Below are 9,243 nucleotides of genomic sequence, written 5' to 3' on the forward strand. Positions count from 1 at the left end.
TTTGGCGCCGTTGCCGGGGAGGCAACTATTTATTTACTTGTTTCTTTTTGTCTGTCTTTAGCCTCAAGGGATTTATTCCTTGAGGCAGTTCTTATCTTTTTCCTAGAGTGTTGTTTTGATAGGCCCTACAGGTCCTACCTAGACAGTTCTAGGTAAAATATCGTCAAAGGGAAGGCTTGAGTACCTTTGACCCGTCACCTATGTTCCATTATATGGCACAGCAGGTGATTTACTACGGGAGATGTGGTGCAGCTGAGCACAATGCAGCTTTTTGCATGGCAGAAAATGACGAGGTCTACGAATTCAAGCACCATAGACGAGCTAGCCATTCCTCTGTAGTTGTGCCGCCACATCTACCTTATCAACGAGGCTACCAACAGCCTCTGTTTGTCTGGCCATCGCAACAACAAGTTCCTCCTGATATACGGAAAAAAGAGATTGCGGAGCTGAAATCTTTGATGAAGGCACTTGCATCCAAAAGGCAAGAGTATGATAGACAGGTTTGTGCGCAAATTGATGAGCTCGAGTCTGAAATAGCTCAGCTAGCTACTGAGTCGAAAATTAGGCAACTAGAGGAAGCCTACGTTACCTACGCAGAGAGCGGTTTTTCCCATGAAGAACCCGTGTTGTCTAATGCTGATGACTGGGATGACTCGGATTGCGAAGTTCTATCAGTTAGTGACGCTTCAGACGAGGATTTTAGCACTGTACAGCAAAAATCACTAGATCGAGTGAAATATATTATTCGATCGAGTGAAATATCAGAAGAAGTGTTCGATCGAGCAGAAAATTCTACTCGATCAAACAGTTGTTTAGAGGAAGTACTCGATCGAGTTAATCAATGTACTCGATCGAGTGAAAATCAGGAAGAAACCCTTCGATCGAGTAATAATTCTACTCGATCGAGTGGTTTGGCCAGTGAGAGCATTGATTCGTCATGGGGGTTTGTTTTAGATGACGATTTGGATGATGATAATGGTTACGGTGAATCGCCCTTTTTCAAGGCCGAGTTAGATGCGCTTGAGGCTGCGATTTACGAGACGGAATCCACTGAGGAGGGTAACGAGAAGAAAGCTGAGTCGGTAATTGCTCCTAGCACGGATGAGGTAATAAATTCTTTTGTCTATGATTCCGACTTTGAGAGCAACCAACCTGAGGTAGTTAGCAATAATTTCATTGTTGTTGGTATTAATAGTACGCTATCTCATATGACTCCCATTTTTTCTTCTTCCGATGCTCTACCCCCTCCCAGTTGGTCAATTAATTTAACGGTCTTTCACCGTTCTTGTCATCTCAAATTTGTTAAACTAAAACAATGCCCTAGATTATTATTATTAATTGCTCCTGTGCTCCTTTATTTTGTGGACAAATTTAGGAGCTGTCATAGGAAATTTGTTAGGCTTAAACAGTTTTACATTTTTATTTCCTATATCTTTATTCCACTGTGGTGCTACTTACATTTTTGTGTAGCACATGCGCAGCTGTTTGATCGGTTGCTGCACGCTTTGAGTTGTTTTGACCAGGCTAATTAAATAGAGGCTTGAAGAAAAGAAGGTCGAGCTGGGACCTGTCTGAAACTAGCGCTACCCGGGAGGCAACTCGGACATTTATTTTAGTTGTTTTTCAAACATTGCATTTTATTTCAGTTTTAGTTGTAATAATTGGTCTTCGTACCATAGACTATTTGGCTAAGCTTGCTTTGTTAGTTTTGCGGGCTGTTTTTTATCGTGACTTTGTAAGAACATACTAAGGATGACTCGATCGAGAACTTTTGCTGCTAATTTCACTCGATCGAGTATTTATTTTACTCGATCGAGTACCTGCAAAGAGAGAAGTCTTCGATCGACCACTATTCCTCTCGATCGAGCTGTTTTTGATGCCCATTCCACTCGATCGATTATTATTCCCTTTCGATCGAGTGGTTTTGACTTGGATTAGCTTTTTGTGACGGTATTTGGCAGCTATTAGCGACCTCCCATGTTGCCGGCTGGTTTTGGGAGGTCCCTTATTCGCGTATCTTGTGAGTTTTCCGCATTTATTCTCTTTCTCTTTTAGTTTGCATTTCCTTTCCATGTTTAGGTACAATGAGGGCATTGTACGGTTTGGTTTGGGGAGGTTATGCATCCATATTTGTGTCTGCATATTGTTTTTATTGCATTTCTGTTATCATATCTGTGTCTGCATATTGTTTTTATTGCATTTCTGTTATCATATCTGTGTCTGCATATTGTTTTTATTGCATTTCTGTTATCACGTTTAATTTTTCTGTATGCATTGTTGTTTATTTTTTAATAAAAATTCAAAAAAAATTCAAAAATCTCATAAAAATAGAAAAAATTCAAAATTTTCACGTTTATTTTAGCATGTAGGTTGAGTCGGAACGGTAGATTTCAATGATGAAATTGCACTGCGATTGTCTTTTTGCTTAAGCCTTGCATTGAACTATTATCTTTTTAGCAATGTCGTTTTGCATATCTACGAGTTAATGTTAAAATTTAGCTGAACGAATAGACTTGACCTGAAAATTTTGGCATTCTACCTATATATTCTGAGGTTTTAGAGCCTTATAAACTGGTGTCATTTATGACCAGTTTATGTAGGATTGTGAGTAGTTACTCCTTGCATAACATGTTCATCACTTTTGCACTTTTATGAAATTCAATTGCTTTTTGCCTACATACATTCGGGTTAGTGATTGGTGTCACATGCAGGGAGGTGCTTACAATTTCCCTTTCTTTCATCTTTACCCATTTAACTCCACATTAGCCAAATTTGCCTGTTGACCCTTAGCTACATCCAAATTTAGCCTGCCTTGTCAAGCTAGTTTAGATTGTTTTGCGGTATATATTTTATTGTGACAAATTTGGCTTGTATCCTTTGATTTGAAGTTGGTATTTTATGAAGAAAAGGAGAATGAAAAGGAAAAAAAACGTGAAAAAGAAAAAAAAAAAATAGAAAAAAAAAGAAAGAAACCGAAAAGATGAGACGGTTTCTGCTCCTATGCTTTATTTACATTTACTGAGGAGTATTTTCAGTTCGATTTGGTGAGTTTTGTGCCAAATGAAGGGCACACGTGCTTAATTCATAATTGAGTTGGAAATGGATGTTGTCATATGGTTTTGTTTAGGTACTAGCTTGGCCGCCTATACCTCCACATTCCCATAACATGTTTTGCCTTTTCTTACCCATTGCCTCACTTTACCATATTTTTGTAAGCCCTCGGCTGTGACAGGACCTTGTTTGGTTGGAATGTATGTATGGTAGCTAGAATTGTCTATCATATTGGTTGCATGCATGTTTATGTGGGTCGTAGTCTAGGTGAGCGACTATTTTTCTTTCTCTCTTACATATATATGTTCACCCTTTGCTTCATGAGAGAAGAGTGACCCGTGAGAGTCCATTATTAAAGGTCTTGCAAGGTCGACGGTTCAGCTTTATTATAAACATCTTACAACTCGTTTGCATTTGACTGTTCGCTATAAGTGCTAGTTTGCTTGCATTAAATTGGTCTAAGTGGGCATTTGTAGCTAGCTCTGAGTTATCTTTTCCATTCCATTAGTTTGCATTTAGTTTACTCGAGGGCGAGTAAAGGTTTGGTTTGGGGAGATTTGATACGTGCATTTTATATAGTCCTTTTAGGCCTTTTTATGCACGTATTTCTATGCTATTATCGTATTTTTATGCTAAGAAATGCTCCGAATATGCTATTTTGGTTTGTTTTGTTCTATTTGCAGGAATGGACCAGAAAGTAGTGAAATCAAGCCTTTTACCGTCCGTTTTGCATGCATTTGGAGGAAGAGTGAATTTGGAGTGGAAATGTAGCTGTCTTGGAATGCGTGAAGCCGTTTCGGGAGCTAAAAGACAAGTCAAAGCTGAAACTAACGAGATTTTGAGCTGCTGAAGTTAGATATCACTCGATCGAGTACTTTATTGGTCGATCGAGTGGTTTTAGATCAAATAATAGGTCGATCGAGTACTTATTCAAGTCGATCAAACAGTGTCTATTTAGTGTTTACTCGATCGAGTATTTATTTTGCTCAATCGAATGGTTTGAGTCTGATTCTGCTCGATCGAGTGGTTTTAAATCACTCGATCGAGTGGTTTCTCTAATGGGCTCGGGCTTTTTATTTTATTTCGTCATTAGGGTTAATAAAATTGTCTTTCCTATAAATAGGAAAACGATAGAACAGTTTAATCATCATCTAAGACTGGATCGAGCGCTGCTTTTCTCTTGTTACTTTGTTCTTCTCTCTATTTCCGGATTTATTTCTGTAACTCTTTCTTTCCCTTTCCTCTTTAATTTAATTAATATTTATTGTTCTTCTCCCCTTTATTCTTGTTCTTTATTTATTCATGTCTAGCTAAATTCTCCCTGCTAGGATTAGAGGATTCGATGAATGAATATTAATTGCTAATTAGGTTTACGGATTTGTCGTTGTTGTTTTAGTCGATGTTGTTAATCACTGCTATAATTGTATCCTGCTAGTTGAATCGATGCAATTATCCTTTTAATTATGGTAAGCCTTGACCTAGACCGGAAGGTTTGAAGGGGTGAGACCTGCAGTGAACAAGAGAATGCTTTAGTGAGGGCGGAAGCTAAGCTAATAGTATTTTAGGGCGAATTGAGACCGGAAGGAGATATTCGTTGCCCCTTAGACCGACACACCGATTGATCTGTGACCTTAGCTGCAATTAACTGATAATCATTGATGACCCGACATCCTAGTCCTCTTTTATTATTATTAATCTCTCTTTTTATTTCCTCTTGTCTTAATCTCGTTAGTTTAATTAAATCAATTCAAACCCCTACACTGTGACATTAGACAGACCGAATTAACAAGTGAATAGTGACTGCCTCCCTGTGGAGATCGACCCTACTTACCGCGGACTTCTGTTAGTAGTACTTAGGTATTTATTTTTGGTGCTGAAACGACGGTATCATCACTAATACTAAATCCTTAGCTATATCTTTTCACTATCCTCATCACCACCACATGTCAAAAATAACCGCCTATAATCTAAACACTAACCATTCCTATATCCAAGGCTCTCTTACTTAAACAGTTCTCATACCTCAATTCACTCGGCACACCACCTAACCTATACCACAAAATCTTTATCTTAACCAAAACTTCAACTGTTCCCTACTACCGCGAAAATGACATAGTCCTCTATACATGCACCTATCTCCATACTCACACACTCACACTAGATCCTCAAGTTCTTTTCTTTCATTACCGCAAAACTCATCCATAACTTAACATGATACTAATTTCCAACACCCTATACTCACTGTCCCAATATAAGATTATGAACCACTTGCAGCTTTCAGATCAGTACAACACGTGTTCCACCATTAACTTGCCATTACTATGTCTACCAATGCCTCATCTTAAAACAAGATCAAAATTACTGTAACAACCTCTCACAACTGTGTCCCATCAACAGAATATCGCTATACCATGCCGGCAACAGAAACATACACAACTCTCTTCCATATCATACTCTACCTTTACTCCCAAACTAAAACTGGTAAGAAACATCAATAAACAAAACAACCATCTATATGTACAACCCGAAACTCACAGTAAGCAACATCAAACAACACAACAATCTATGTTCAACTGGTATGTACTTTCGAAACTCGAATCGTATTCATCCCGCCTACTCCACCACAACCGGTGACGGCATCGCAACACCGCCACCAACAGCCGCACCGCAGCGCGAAAATACCCACATCACAACACGAAGTATCGTGCCCGGATCACCACCTGAGGCACAACAACCACATCGATAGACATCACAACCACATACAATTCCCATAAACACTGACTCAGCATACCTTTTCGGACAAGAAAACTTACTCAAAACTGCTTTACTAGATCATAACACAACATATTATACGGAATAAACACACAAGAATCTCATGAATATCATCCATACTTTTTTTTATGGAATAACATATATCATGAATACACATACAACTATAACTAGCCATGCCAGATCACCCAAACTATCACTTTTAAACCTCATTCCATTAGTTTATTGTACCCAACATAAATCATAAAACATTTATATAACAACTTTATAACTATCACACCCTACCATTTCTCGTGAGATCAGAACCTCACACAAACATTTATACACATCATAGGCCCGTAATCACATCCAACTAGTCAATCCTGATCACGTAAGTTACCATCTGATAAAGGTTACCTTTTGCCCGACCTTAACTCGTATGCCCCTCATACACATAGTTCCATTCGCATAACCAGTACCTTCTGCCACATATAACCATACAGCTAACACTCACTACTAGAAACCGCCTCCTAAGGCTACGTCTTATACTTCCTCACAACCATACAAATCAGTCCGGTCGCTACAAAATCAACCTCTTTAGATTGGTCATCTTTCCTATTTATCATCACTCTTAACTACCATCGTTCACACCTCAAACCTCTTACACTCACCTTTAAATATCACTGTTCATTTCGTATCTTCGCTTAACATTCCAAATAACTAAAATCAAATTCACCAACAAAATTTACCTCAACATTCTTCCCAATACTATCCTAAATTTTATCGTCACCCAACTCACCACCAAGATCTCATATCGTGCAAATTCTTTACCCAACTTTTTACTTTCCTTAATTCCCCAAAACTCATGATTAACATGTCATCATGGAACTCCTATATAACTGTTAACTCAAATCCTCATGATAGTATCATATATCTCGACGATTCCTTACTTTTATATCACATAACTCCGGTGAACATTCTCCTAGTTTACTCTCCTTATTCTTTTCTTTTCACACTCGACAAACTCAATTACCATTTCATCTCCTTACTCCTTATACCTAACTCTCTGGTACTCCAGTTACCTTTTCGTTGCTCCAAAACTCAAGTTCCATTACTTTATATCGGTATTTTCTCACTCTTTCTTACCATGGGTCCTTTCTCATCATTCTACTCACTCACACTTGCCACTAATTATGAATCCCAAAACTCATCTCATACCATTAACTGCCCAAGAAAACAACATATTAGTTTAACCTCTTGCTAATGCAAATTCCCAAACTCACTCGTTATCTGCAAATCTACATCGCTGCATAACTCAATCTAAGCTCTTTATACATCATTTCTTTCCATTTACCTATAATGACCTTTCTATTACATATATTCTCAACCACCCGAGTCATAACTAGCTCCCTTCATAATCCTTAAACATTCAAAGTTACCACCATTTGCATCTCTCATTTCAATCTTTTCGTTCTCACGTTCTATAAACTTACATCACCCCTCTCATCTCATAAAACATGCTCCATGTCTCAATCAGGTCATCAAAGTTCCTTTCCTTTTCCCACTATCCATCAGAACCACATATAACTCATGTCCTCCCACCAAACTCATACTCACCACAGGTGCCACTCCTTTTATCATAAGATTGGCTAACTTACGCATCAGGACCAATACATACGTAAAACAATACATAAAAAAAGTAAAAGAACACCTTTGAATCAAACATAATAGGCAACAAAGTCAAAAGATAAGCATATGACCCAAAACAGGGGTCACTAGATCGAGTACAGGTCACTCGATCGAGTGAGTGACTTACTCGATCGAGTAGGTAAAGGTCAGAGACACGTATAAAAAATTACCAGGGCTACTCGATCGAGTAAGGGTTACTCGATCGAGTAACAAGAGGTGCACTCGATCGAGTGAGGGCCACTCGATCGAGTACCCTACGTTTTCTCAGCACTGTCCAATTTTCGTAAAACGGGCATATCTCACTCGTTTCTTGGTCAATCTGGGCGTGCAACCTATCGTTAGAATCATAACAGACCAAGCTATCACCTCCAATTGGAATCACATCAAAATCATGTATACATATCAAGTTATAACATTTTAAAGACAACCTCTCTATAATCGAAAAACACAACTACTTGAGTTTTACTTCCAAACAACCTAAAAATCAACAAGGTAAACAAAAACAACTCAATACTCATAAAACCAATATTCCTAATCACATGTTACTATCTTCAAAAGCCAAGCAACAACATCCATCATGTACATATATTATTTAACTTGTCAATCATGTATTACCCACATACTCTTATTCTATAACTTTATGCAAAAATAATAGCATAACATACAGCATCAAATTCCCCATTCACATGTTACTAACATAGCAACATTATAAAATTCACTACCCACATAAACATGTTCCACACATGAATTTCATATTCTTATGCAATTACGTACTTAATCTTTTCCAACCAATTCAACCATTACAACTACACACTTCATACAACATATACGTATGAACAATAGTGGACAAGTACATAAACTTATTATACAACTTTACACAAATAAAATATACGTATACGATACAACATTCCTATTTACATGTTACTATTATGCCATATTATAAACCATCCATCATGCGACATCATTATTCATCACATATTCACATATATGAACTACTCCCCTTTTTGCACCAAATCATTCATCATTCTCATATACTTTTCCATCAATTCCAAACAACATTGTAAACCAACTATCGTGCAACATGCTTATTCACAATGCTTTATCATTTACCACATTCGCCACAATCATTTTCCAACATTTCTATACAACACATCATCCAACATATGCAATAGAACTTTAGTAAACACATACCGATCCCATGACACCTTATAGTTACCGGTTCAAAATTGTAGGGCGAGTTCGCGGCTTTAGGACGTCTCCCAAGTCTTTGCAGTAGCTCCTACAATTCCTACCCGGGTTCATTTTAGTTTGACTCCCTATGTTCATTAGGTTCATTGGTTACAGGTTTCAAGATCGTCGCTCTGATACCATTTTGTAACACCCCCATACTCCAAGTGCCTTACCATGACCACTTAAGATATGGAAACGTCACCATCTCGGTTACCCGAGGAAATGATAATCATAAGACAATAACGAAACATACTTAAAAGTAAATATGGTTTAAAGTGATTACATGTCAACTCAAAAACTGTTAAACTGAAATACAAGGTTCTCAAAACGGTCTACTGATAAAACTATCAAAACTATAAAACATTGTCTGACAAAGCGGAAGACTTCTAACTGCCACGTGATGACTCATCCCAGCTATCCCGTATGCGTCATATCATACCTGCTCAATAACTGCTCACCATCCCCGAATGGATCACCACAGTTTTTAAAACAATTAACAGGGCCAGTATTAATTACATAAAACAA

This window comes from Silene latifolia, unplaced genomic scaffold (genome assembly GCF_048544455.1).
Source record: "Silene latifolia isolate original U9 population unplaced genomic scaffold, ASM4854445v1 scaffold_349, whole genome shotgun sequence".
Taxonomy (NCBI): domain Eukaryota; kingdom Viridiplantae; phylum Streptophyta; class Magnoliopsida; order Caryophyllales; family Caryophyllaceae; genus Silene; species Silene latifolia.